Below are 12,603 nucleotides of genomic sequence, written 5' to 3' on the forward strand. Positions count from 1 at the left end.
TTCTGATGTTTTTGTGATCCTTTTCTTACAACAAAATACACACTATTCAACCGTTTCCAAACACTCCTTCTGTGCTCTTTGGAACAGTCATTTCAGAATAAACAAACTTGGTCATCTTTAAATTCCCTTTTGAATGAGTCTCCCACTTCTTGACTTTATTGAATTGATGCTGACACAGGAAGACCCACCTCTGCCCTGATAGTCTTCCAGCATCTCTGCCGCCATAGTCTTCCCTCACCTCTCCCCACATGGCCTTGGCTGCCCATTCATTCAGTTCTTAGGTATCAGCAAGTCAATATCCCTCCTGACATTATCATATTTATAACCTGATTGTCTTCCAGCCCCATGGGAAAACTCCCCTTTTGTAAAGCTTATCTTTTCAGCTGAATTATCTCCAAGCCCAGCTCATCCATGACTGCTGATCTTGTGATCATATCCATGAACTGTATGGGTACTTGGTTTAGTAGTCTTCTTACTCAGACCCTGTGTGTTGCCTGAGTGAATGCTTTGCCCACATGATACTATCCCAAGACTATTGTATTAGGTTTTTGTTTTCATTGCTGTGATGAAATACCAGACAGAAACGACTTAAGGAGGAAAAATTTATTTTGGTTCATGGCTTCTGAGAATTCCCATTCATTGAGGCAAGCAAGGCACAGGGGTGTGAACAGCTCTGAGCTGCTCACTTGGTGGCCAGATCAGGAAACAGAGCAGGACAGGAAGTTAAGAATAAGACACACCCCGTGTGAGGTGACCCACTTCTTCCAGCTAAATTCTACTTTCTAAACATTTCATGACCTCCCAAATAAAACATTCCCATCAGCTGGGGACCAGGAGTTCAAATGCTAGAGTCTGTGAAGGTCAGTTCAGACTCAAGCCGTCGCAACTATCCTCACAATTCCTTGCTGTGTTAAACTAGTGACTACGCCACCTGCATTCAGGACTATAGCATCACACCGGAAGCACCAACTCTTGACCCTTACAGTCTGATAACTCTTTGTAAACCATAGTCCCGCTTTCTTTCTCTCTTACTTCTGTATTTTCACCTGGTTCTAGATCCACTTTCAGCTGAAAATGCGTATAGTGGGGGAAATGTCTGTGTTTAGGTTGACTCTTCTTTCCCTGTACTCTGCTGGATAATGGTTGTTAGTTTTCCCTACAACCAATTCTTGCGGTTCCTTTGAGAAAAGCCACCAGCCTGGCCTGTAGAGCCTGTGGATAATGATGCTGTGCAGCCCCCCCATCTTCTGCACCCCCATCATGGTGAGTGTGAGATAACTTCCTGGGTGGAAACTTGATTCAGTCAAGGTCAAGCAGAAACTCTTGTCCGGTGGGTACAGGGAGTCTGGTGAAGTAATTGCTTCCAATAGGTTTGGTGAGCGAGGGAATGTCAGTGGGAAGGAAGGGTGATGGGAAAGGGAGGAAGGATGGAAGGGAGGGAGGGAAGGAAGGAAGGAAGAGAGAAGGAGGAGAGACCACTTGGAGCTTGGACTCATGAGGGTTCAACCCTCAGGACCTAACCATCTTTTTAAATATCTCTTTTCCAAATACTATGACACTGAGGATGAGGTCACGACATTTTGTGTACAGCACCACCCACAGTTACAGATACAGCCTGAGTGAGGACAGACCCTCTTTTTCTCCCAGCCCATCCAGCCCTGCTCTTCTACACCAGTTCCCGCAGAGTTCTCCAGGATCCTCTGTGCTGAATGGCTCATCAAAGCTATTCCAAGACATTCTCCTTCTGATTTCAGCATATCTGATTTCAGTGGAAGCCTGTAAACATGTAGAAGAGAATCCTGTTTCAATTAAAAAAAATATTTGTTTTTATTATGTGTATGTGTGCAGGTCTGCATTCATTTAGGCAGGTGGTTGTGAGCTGGCATGCAGGTGATGGGAATTGAACCTTGGTCCTCTGCAAGAGCAGCAAATACTGTGACCTGCTGAGGCATCTCTCTAGCTTCCCATCTTGATTTTTATCTCATAAGCAAACCTATTCTTTTTATATCACACCCTATTATCTCACTGATTCTCCCTAACTTTTCATCCCATGAATATTCTCCTGGCTCTTTTGGGAGACTGACCTCCTAGGGTTAACACTTGGTTGATTCGTTTTTTGGCTCCTTGGAACTACTTTACAGGATTAGAATTATGTTTAAATTGAAGACATCTGAAAATGCCTTTACTGTAGCTTACAGAGGTGGCAAGGAGTCCAAGTGTGGCCAGTTCAGGACTGGGAGAGTAACTCAACAATGCCATCAAGCTGAGGCTCTGTCTGCCTCCCTCTCTGTCTCTTTGGTGATGTCTGCCACACTTCCACACCATGTACATGTTCCAGATGGGAGGCAGGAGAAGCAGAAGAAGCATCAGGACATTTCTTCTCACACCCATGTGGCTGGGAATGTGTGTCACAGCCACGCCCAGCTGATGGGAGACAGAAATCAAGCCTTTCACAGATGCCTATTTTTAATCCCGTTGTTCAATGATTGCTGTTAAGTTTCTGAGTTCCTTGTGTATTCTGGATAGTGAACACTGCTTCTATATAGAAGAATGGCGCCAAGTGGATAGTTCTCATTCTCCCCTGATCTACTCATCTCCAGGTCTGTCTTTCCAAATGAAATGTTTCTCCCCAAGTTTTCTCCCTGCTAGCCCACCATACAGCATGGTAGTATAGTGGCCAAGGCAGGAATGTCTCCTTGGATTGTATGGGCATCCTTGTTGTTCAATAACCTTGCTTGTGTCTCCCTCTTCCTTTATTCTAGCCTGTTCTAGGGAGGGGAGATTTACGAGCAAGCACTGATGTCACTAGATTTCCAGAGTGTCCCTGTGCCCCTGCGCCCCCATATCCTTGTGTCTCCATATCCCTGTAAGCTTTTGTGGCCCCCAGGTCCTCAGGGCTTGTGTCCTTGTTTCTAACAGCCCAGTGGCATCTCCTCGCTTGTTTCCTGGCCTTCCCTCGCGTGCTTAGAACTGTTCCTTGGCATTTGGGGCCACTCCAGAACGTTTAGTGGCTTTTTTCCATTTCTTTTGTGTGTCTCAATTGGCCACAGCAGGTTCACAGTCACAGCACTGCTGTGGAGAAGGTCACTGAATGCTAATGGGACATTTAGCAGTCAGTGTTCCTGTGTGGCTTTTTTGTTGAAAATAAAATGGAATTGACAGAGGGAGAAAATGTAACCCTAACGTAATGTAGGAAGAGTCTTAGGTTAGGGCATTTATGTAAGTCATTCACAGTTATTACTGATAGAGAAAATCGCCCTCTCTTAACCACTGCCTCATGAATGAGTTCTGCCCATTAAGATGTGAACCATGGACGTTACCTACTACTTTTGTAACACATGAGATAGATTTTTGAATATACTCAATGCATAAGCAATAGAATGTGTACATTCAAATTTGTTGAAATTGAACTAGAGACTAAGTGGATAAATGGAGTTTATACTACTATAGTTATAATTCAAAGATTTTATCTACTTGCTTATAGAAATACCACTTCTTTTAAGTACAGTATTACATATTCCTGCTCTGTCCTTTAGGCATTAATTAAGGCAAAATGAAAGGTTATATGACTTGGGGTAGAAATTCCATTACTTTGCTTCTGATTGATTCTCAGTTTTATCATTGGCAGAATGGTGACAGGGACATTCTTCATAGAGTTTTTGGAAGTATTATATGGCATAACGTAGCTTGCAAAGCAAACACACACACACACACACACACACACACACACACACACACACACACACACATATACCCTTTGTAAATCGCCTTTTCATGTAATGAAGCTACAGTACACTTTTAAGTGGGTCATATATTCTATTGTATAGATGAAGCAAATATTTGTTTTCAACCTCATTATAAACACTGTTGCAAGGATCAGCCTTATAGGTAACCCTTTGCTCCTATATATTATTGGAATGTTTAGTTATTTTTGTTTTATTCATATATACTTACATGATTTTATTATTTATTTATTTTACTTATAAAAATCACTTTTTGTAAAGAACTTGCAAACAAAAAAATCACATAGCTAGATTACCATAGTCCCTCAAACAAGCACTTGTCCAGACCCGAACTCTATACATCTCAATGAAGAACTTATCCAGCTCGCACACAAACACACACAGCAAACTGAAAATTCCATGATGTAGTCTAAAAGTAGAAAAACAATTAGCTATCTATCCTTTCATGACTCATATGCATTTTACCTGCATTCAGTCCTTCCTCATCACCCAATATTAAACTCTCTTGTTCTCCTTTCTACCTGTTATACTACATATACATGTACATTTGTTTGTATATATATATATGTATATATATATATACATGTATGTATATTCATGCACACATTGTTGTTTTTAATTAGTGAGATGACTATTCTTGGTGTCAACTTGATTACATCTGGAATTAACTGAAAACCCAGTGGCTGGGTACACCTGTGAGGGGTTTTTCTTAATTAAATCATTTGAAGTTGGAAAACTCACCTTTAATCCGGATCTTTTGAGGTGGGAAGATCCACCTTTAATCTGGGCCACATCATCCAGTGGAAGCCTGTGTAAAAGACATGGAAGAAGGAAGCTTTTGCTCTTTGATGCTTATTCTCACTCTGACTCATTCCTTCACTGACATTTGAGCCTACTTCTTTGGGATTCTAGTGTACACTGAAGACCATCAGAGACGTCCAGCCTTCTGGACTCCATAACTACTGGATTTCTTGGACTTCCTGTTGTCTATTGGTAGACAGACCAGCTGGACCACAGCCACTCTGATAAATTCCCTTCATATATACTTCATATATAAACTCATATATATATTTCATATAAAACATATAAACTGTATATAAAATAAATATAAATAAGTAAAATATAATGAAAATGTAATAAGCATAAATATTGGTAATATAATAATATAATAAATATAAATATTAATATAATAAATATAGATATATATATACTCATATAAATCCAATTTTAGCTATCAATTTTTTTCAAAGATTTATTTATTTATTATGTATACAGTATTCTGCCTACATGTAGGCCAGAAGAGGGCACCAGATCTCATTACAGATGGTTGTGAGCCACCATGTGGTTGCTGGGAATTGAACTCAGAACCTCTGGAAGAGCAGCCAGTGCTCTTAACCTCTGAGCCATCTCTCTAGCCCTTTAGCTATCAATTTTAAAACAATAAATAAATTTGAAAAATAGTAAGAAAGGTGTATTAAAAGAATAATGAACTCGTAAAATTAAAAAGAGAAAGGGAACCAGGAGAGTGTGCCAAATGTCAGGTATTAGGAGGACAAAGTCCAGTGTGACCATTCAGCTCGAAAGCAAAGAAAAGGAGGCTCTGAGCCACCGAAGGGTTTCGTGTTCCAGGGTCAGAGGTCAAGGGGGGAGTATTCCCAGGCAGCAAATCCTCAGAACTGATAACACTCTGATTCCCAGGGAAGGTTTGGGGCTTGCAAACCCTCCTGCTAAGACCCTTGGCCTTTGCCTCGTAGACTTTCCTGTGTGCCGAGCTCTGGAAATTTGCCCAAATGCATTTGGCGCGTGTATCTGCAGGCATACAGACCCCACCACTGAGCTGCTAAGATCTGAGTGAGGCTTGGAAGGGAGAGGTTTCTCTTTTTAAAAATTAAGCTTCTTAGTTATTTAACACGGAGTTATTCCTTTGATTCAATAAAAAGGAGTTTGAAATTTTAATAAGCGATTTCATCCCAGGAGGGGTCTGGTGAGATGGTGTCCACTAACCCCCACAAAGACACAGCTGCACCGAAACTTTGCATTCTTGCCTTGCTAGGAATGCTTTCTTCTCAGACAGCTCGAATTTATCTTCTAAATGAGCTTAATTACTAAACTCTGAAGGGAGCTGACCATCAGGGGTTCTGTCACTTGGTGTAGGTAAATTACTGCACTGCACTCTGGGAGCTGTAAACTAGTTTGGATCCGGGGACTTTACTCTTTTTACCTCCTGAGCGGTTTGGACACCAGAGTTGTGTGTGTCTCTGTCAGTCGTCATGTGTGCATCGACGCCATCTTCGTTAACTTCCGGCCCACCGTGTCTTCCCAGATACACGATGTGAAATTCTTGCCTTGCCAGGGAGAGGAGCCTCCAGATCTCCTTACTAATGTTTTCCCTTGTTGGCTCTCCCCGCTGTTATCAAGAGCGGCTTGTCCTCTTCAGTTTTCCTGTGGCTTTTGTGGAATGTGCTGCTGGGAACTGCAGCTGTTCCGTCTCCAGCTCAGCCCAGGTTTGCTTTCCTGAAGGACTGGCAGGGAGGCAAACTATTTGCAGTTGCCCCTGACGCTGGCAGCTCTTCAACCCCGAGAAGAACGGCCCAGAGTTCCCCCTCCTTTCTCACTTGTGAGTGTGTGTCTCACTTTCCTGCCTCCTCTCTTCCCATCTCAGTTTTCAGGGAAAATTGGAAAAACACAAAATCACTTCTGTCATGGCCCATCAGGAAAGGAAGCATACTGCTCCATGAGAGGAGCACTTGACTAAAACACATGAGGAACAGGGTTGCTTTTCGGATCCATCAGGGGACTTGAAGAAGCAGGGCCTGGGCAGCAAAGTCTTTAAAGAAAATTGACCAATCCCGGTTGAGAACTTTCCATTTAGCCGGAAACAGGCCCAGGCTGGTCTGGGAGCAGCTGTGGACCATGCAGGCTGTGGACCGTGCAGGCTGTGGACCGTGCAGGCTGTGGACCGTGCAGGCTGTGGACAATGTAGGCTGTGGACCATGCAGGCTGTGGACCGTGCAGGCTGTGGACCATGCAGGCTGTGTATCATGCAGGCTGTGTATCATGCAGGCTGTGGACCATGCAGGCTGTGGACCATGCAGGCTGTGTACAGTGCAGGCTGTGGACCATGCAGGCTGTGTACAGTGCAGGCTGTGGACCATGCAGGCTGTGAACCATGCAGGCTGTGTACAGTGCAGGCTGTGGACCATGCAGGCTGTGTACAGTGCAGGCTGTGGACCATGCAGGCTGTGGACCATGCAGGCTGTGGACCTATGCCGGGATCCAGGGTGGTTGGTGAGACTCAAAAGTTGGTACTGGGAAAGTCAGAACATCTTGGTGGGAAATGATTTCTTAGTAAAATTAAGATAGGTGTACACAGATTTCTGATGTAAAAACACACACAAAAAGGGAAATAATGGTTCAATGTGGTTTTATAGTTAGGTCAGGGAGCAAGGTAGAAAAGCAGAGACCGTAAAAAGAAAGGAGAGAACGTTTGGGTTTCCAGATGGTCAAAACCCAAGAGCTGCCCAAAGAAAAAGACTGGCAGATGTCCTAAATGCCTAGAATGGCGGCTGGCATATAGTAGGCGATTGTGAAATAGTTATTAAGTTAAAGACAGAAGAACCATACAGGGGGAGAGACAAAGAAAAGAAAATGGAGGTGTATACAGATGTTTAAAGCAAGAAAAACATGGAGTCAACCAAGGTTTGTAGCAGTATGCAGACACACCAGCCAGGTATGGGCACATGCCTGTATTCCCAGTGCTTATAAGGCCAAGGCATGAGAGTGATTCCAAGGCCAACATAAGCTACACAGTGAAACTTTATATAAAAACAAAACAACCAAAATGACATCTACCCACCCGCCCATCCACCACCAAACCAAACCAAACCAAACCAAACCAAACCAAACCAACCAAACCAAACGCAAGGGTTGGTTATGTAGCTAAGTTGTAGAGTGCTTGCCTAGCATGCGAAAGGTTCTGATGTTGATTCCCAGCTCTGTATATGTACATGTGTGTGTGTGTGTGTGTGTGTGTGTGTGTGTGTGTGTGTGTATGGTGTATATATATGCCTGTGCATATGCCTATGTATGTGTGTGCCTGTGTGTATGTAAATGTGCTTGTGTGTATGTGTGTGTACATGTGCTTGTGTGTGTGTTTGTGTCTGTGTGTCGTACATGTGCTTGTATGTATGTGTGTGTCTCTCTATGTGTACATGTACTTGTATGTAAGTGTGTATGTGTACATGTGCTTGTGTGTGTGTATGTCTGTGTGTTATATATGTGCTTGTATGTATGTGTGTGTGTGTCTCAATATGTGTTTCATTACATAGGAAAAGAAGGGACTGAGTCAAGAAGCCTGTAATTGAGGACTGTGCTGAGGTTTTGGGCAAACAATTCTTTGTACTGTGTCTTAGACCCTCTGCTGGGTACGTGATGTGGCCCAGGGAAAGTAATTCAACCTTCTTGTAAACACAAGGATTTTGAAAGGGATCTGAGGTGATATTGCAAAAACATTAAGATCTGACGGAGTCATCAGGTGGTCCTTGAGATTTTTGCTATACGAGTCTATTTAACGGGTATGTTTGGGACATTTTAAAAGAAGGGGCAAGGAGAGGAGGAGAAGGGAGGAGAAGAGAAGGGTAGTAAGGCCTTTTGTTTGCTTTGCTGGTGCTGGGTTCAACTGTGGGCCCTCTTGCTAAAAGATGAACACTCCAACTGAGCTCTATTCCCTAGCCTTGAAATTTTTCATAATGAATCAAAATCTCCAGAAAAATAATGAAATGGTTAATGACTGAGAGTGGTCACAGCTAGGTCTCTTTGCTCCCTGTAGTCACTGGGGCTGAGGCTGTCAAGACACTGGAGCAGACTGGTTTTGGAGGCCAGAGGCAGAGGGTGAGTTCACCCCTAGGCTGGCTGCCCACAGCTCCGAAGGGTGGCCGGGCACGATGGAGTTATGACGCAGCCAGGAGCCAATCAGTCTTGTTAACGTTGGGGGAATGCTTACAGAAGCACTCGAAGACCAAAGGCGGTTTGCTCCTTATGGAGTTGGGGCTTTGGCAGGTGCAATGGGGCGGCCTTAGGAGAGGGAGGCATGGAAGAAATGGGGAGCAGAGCCTGGCCAGCAGAGAAGGGCACCGGGCGGCGGCGGGGCTGGGGGCTTTGGTTTGCAGTGAGAGAGGAGGAGGCTTGGATGGAAGCCCAGATGGCGGGCGTGGCGAGGAGAACAGCTGAACTGGTTGACTTGCCCAGCCCCAGCACTCCTTTGCCCTGGAATGTTGGCTTGTTGGCCTCTGTAGAGTTCCTGTTCCTCCAGGTGCTGAGTCCAGTTGTTTAGGGCAGCCTCTGTGGGGTGGGTCACAGAGACCAGAGGAAGGGCAGAGGAGAGAGCTAGTCAGAGAGAGAGAGAGAGAGAGAGAGAGAGAGAGAGAGAGAGAGAGAGAGACAGAGACAGAGACAGAGACAGAGACAGAGACAGAGACACACAGAGAGAGAGAGAGCCATCTCTACAAAGTACACTTATTTTTCTTGGCATCTGGCAGGTGCACTAGATGAAATGTAACCAAAGGCCCAGGCAAGGCAAGCAGCGCGTTCCCTCGATGGCTTCCACCACCCACAGAGTCCTCCTTTGTGGAGGGCATTTCTTCCCCACATTTCCCCATCCAATGGACATGCTACTCCAGTGCTTTCTAGATAAATGACATTCCGAAGGAAAGAAGCCTCAGATGCATCTTCAAGTGTTTTCTTTTGCAGGGCGGTGGTGGCGCACGCCTTTAATTCCAGCACTCCTGAAGCAGAGGCAGGCAGATCTTTGTGAGTTTGAGGCCAGCCTGGTCTACAGAGTGAGATCCAGGATAGGCTGCAAAAGCTACACAGAGAAACCCTGTCCAGGAAAAAAAAAAAAAAAAACAAAAACTGTTTTCTTTTAAATGCCAAAGTTTACTTAATCAAAGAACAGTTTGTGTTATTATCAATGTTTGCTATTTCAGGTCTTGGAAGTGCCTAGCTCAGTCTGCAGAGGTGGCTCAGTGGGCCGGAGTACTGCAATGCAAACATAAGGCCCTGACTTGGAATCCTGAACAGCTGCATTATAGAGCTGGGTGTGGGCTCATGTGCCTGTGACTTCAACATTGGGTACCCACATTATAGAGCTGGGCATGGGCTCATGTGCCTGTGACTTCAGCATTGGATACCCACATTATAGAGCTGGGCATGGGGGCATGAGCCTGTGACTTCAGCATTGGGTACCCACATTATAGAGCTGGGCATGGGCTCATGTGCCTGTGACTTCAGCATTGGGCAGTGAAGACAGCTGGTCTCGGACTCATTGGCTAGCCAGTCTACCTAAAATAGTGAGATTCAGGGTAAGTGAAAGACTTTGTCTTGAGGAAATAAGGTTGGGAGTATACAGCAGGATGCCTGACATTTTCCTGTGGTTTCTGGGCCCACATGCCCACGATTTCCATATTTTTGGTTGGAGATAGGGAGTCTCATATTGTGGTGGTTTGAATGAGCTGTCCCTCATAGCCTCAGGCATTTGAATGCTTGGTTCCTGGTTGGTGGCTCTGTTTGGGGAGGCTTAGGAGGTGTGGCCTTGCTGGAGGAAGTGTGTCACTGGGGCTGGTTTTGAGAGGTTAAAGTCTGCCCTCTCTGTTTCCTGTTTGTGGTTGAAGATGTGAGCCCCCAGCTGCTCCAGTTGCCTGGTCTTCCTGCCGCCATGCTCGCCGGTGGTGCCGATGAAGGGCTCTCATCCCTCCGGAGCTGTAAGCCCCAAATAAACTCTTTCACAACTTGTCTTGATCATGACGTTTTACTGTGGGATTAGAAAAGAAACTAAGACGCTTATTAACTTGAAATATTACAGCAGAGTAGCTGAAGGTTATATTCAGCTATTAGAAGCCAAAGACCATCTGCTTTCCTTTCTTTGCCCCGCCCCTTCAGAGCATTCTGAAGTTCTGATGGTTTTTTTGCATCCAGGTTGTTAACAGTACTGCCTCCATAAAATCATCTCTTTCATAAGCTTCTTCAGCATCAGTTGCATCCAAACGTAACATGTGGGGAGGGTGGCTTAACAGTAAAAGAGAGTTAAAGTTTGTAAGCTGGTGAGTGTAGACGAATTTCTAAATGGTCTTATTAAATAAAAAACACAGAGCCAAATACAGGGGTGAAAGCCTTAGAGATCAGAGAAATAGGAATAGCCACCAGCCAACCTTACCTCACCAACTCTGCAGCTTCCAAATGCGAGTTACTTCCTGTCTACCCATGCCTTTATTGCCTTGCTGTTCTGCCCTCTCATTGGCTCTTGGCCCAGCTACCTCACTTCCTTGTCATTGTCTGTCTGTACAGACCTCCAGGTCTCTATGGTTGGTACTGGGATTAAAGGCATGTGTCACCATGCTTGGCTCTGTTCCCTAGTATGGCCTTGAACACACAGAGACCCTGCCTGCTAAGTGACTGGATTAAGGGTGTGTACTGCCTGATTTGGTTTACTTAAAATGGCTGGACTTTTCCCCCTGATCTCCAGGCAAGCTTTATTTATCAAAGCACAAATAAAATATCACCACATTTCAGCACAAATAAAATATCACCACAGGTGTGGTGGGCAACACTTGCAACCCCAGCATCAGACAGAGGCAGGGGCCATTTTGCATTCATGATTATACTAGTGTAAAATAGTGAGGCCCCGGTGAGGGAAAACGTTGAATTGTATTGACAGCATGCATTATCCTAAGCATAGTAGGAGCACTCCCATTCTCCTTCCCTGTAACAGCCCTCCTGTAAGGTGTTACCATCCCCACCTTGCACATTTTATAGGTGGGGAAATAGCGGGTGAGAGCAGTTGTCTGCTGAGGCTGCTCATTAGAGTAACCTGGGGCACTTTTAAAAGTCGTGTGTTTAGGCCACCATACATCAAACCAATTAAACCGGAGCCTCTAGAGGTGGCACCTGGGCTGTAGGGCATTTTAAAGCCCCCCAGGTGATTACAAAGTGCAGCCAAGACTTTTGGAGTAGTTAATCAGCAGCACAAGGGCTCCAAAGTGATGGAGTGGAGTTGTTAGGGCTTCCATCCAGCTTTGTTAGATGTCAGAGTCTCATTTGAACTTTTCTACAGCCTTTCAAGTATTTAAGATTTGCTTTAAAACAAATGGAAAAATAAAATAATCCAAAACAGTTAAGATCTGTACTTGCCTTTAAGGTAATGGTAGAAAAATGTATGAAAGGACCAATAATGAGATCCACATCAATACAGGAGCTACATAGGTTTCAACTGGAGCGTCACCTTCCATGTGTGGCCACTGCTCACCCCCTTTAAAATCATATAGCTCTACCCCTGGGACAAGCTAGTTTCTTTCTTCCTTTTGCTGCTTTTCAAATCCATAAATGGGTGCTTAATTTTATTTCACAAGCATCTGTACAGTAAAGATGATCTTACTTTCCCCTTTGTCCATGGGGTGAAGTTTGGTCTTTGAGTCAGGGTTTTAGGTACTCCAGAATGACCTTGTACTCACAGCCTGCCAAGGAGAACCTTGAACTCTGGGTCTTCCCGCTTCCACCTCCCAAGTGCTGGGGTTAGAGGTTTGTGCCTATAAATGTTCTCTTACACCAACAGAATATTTTAAAAGCTTATAAAAAGAAACAAAATAAAGTACTTTTAGAGCCAATCTAAAAACACCAAGATAGCTCCTCAAAAATGTCACTGCTTGCCAACCTTGCTGTGATCACAATACCTGGGAGGTAGAGGGAAAAGAATCAGGGGTTCAAGGTCATCCTCCACTACATATCAAACTTGAGAAGAGCTTAGGCTACATGAGACCCTGTGTCAGAAAAAAAAATGCCACTAGCTAGGTCCATGCCTATACTTCTG

At 44.4% G+C, this 12,603-nt stretch overlaps 1 long non-coding RNA gene across 1 annotated transcript in view; it reads right to left on the minus strand.

The window, feature by feature from the left end:
* Nucleotides 1-547: 547 nt before the first annotated feature.
* The window catches only part of LOC128097702 (uncharacterized), a 33,342-nt gene continuing 21,286 nt past the window's right edge, over nucleotides 548-12,603 (minus strand). The window contains exons 3-4 of the long non-coding RNA XR_008213945.1: nucleotides 4,485-4,551; nucleotides 548-1,776 (exon numbers count right to left, since the gene is read on the minus strand). This is a non-coding gene — a long non-coding RNA (uncharacterized LOC128097702). The remainder of the gene's footprint in view (nucleotides 1,777-4,484; nucleotides 4,552-12,603) is intronic.

Source organism: Peromyscus californicus, unplaced genomic scaffold, assembly GCF_007827085.1.
Source record: "Peromyscus californicus insignis strain IS unplaced genomic scaffold, ASM782708v3 Scaffold_5__1_contigs__length_169319896, whole genome shotgun sequence".
NCBI lineage: Eukaryota > Metazoa > Chordata > Mammalia > Rodentia > Cricetidae > Peromyscus > Peromyscus californicus.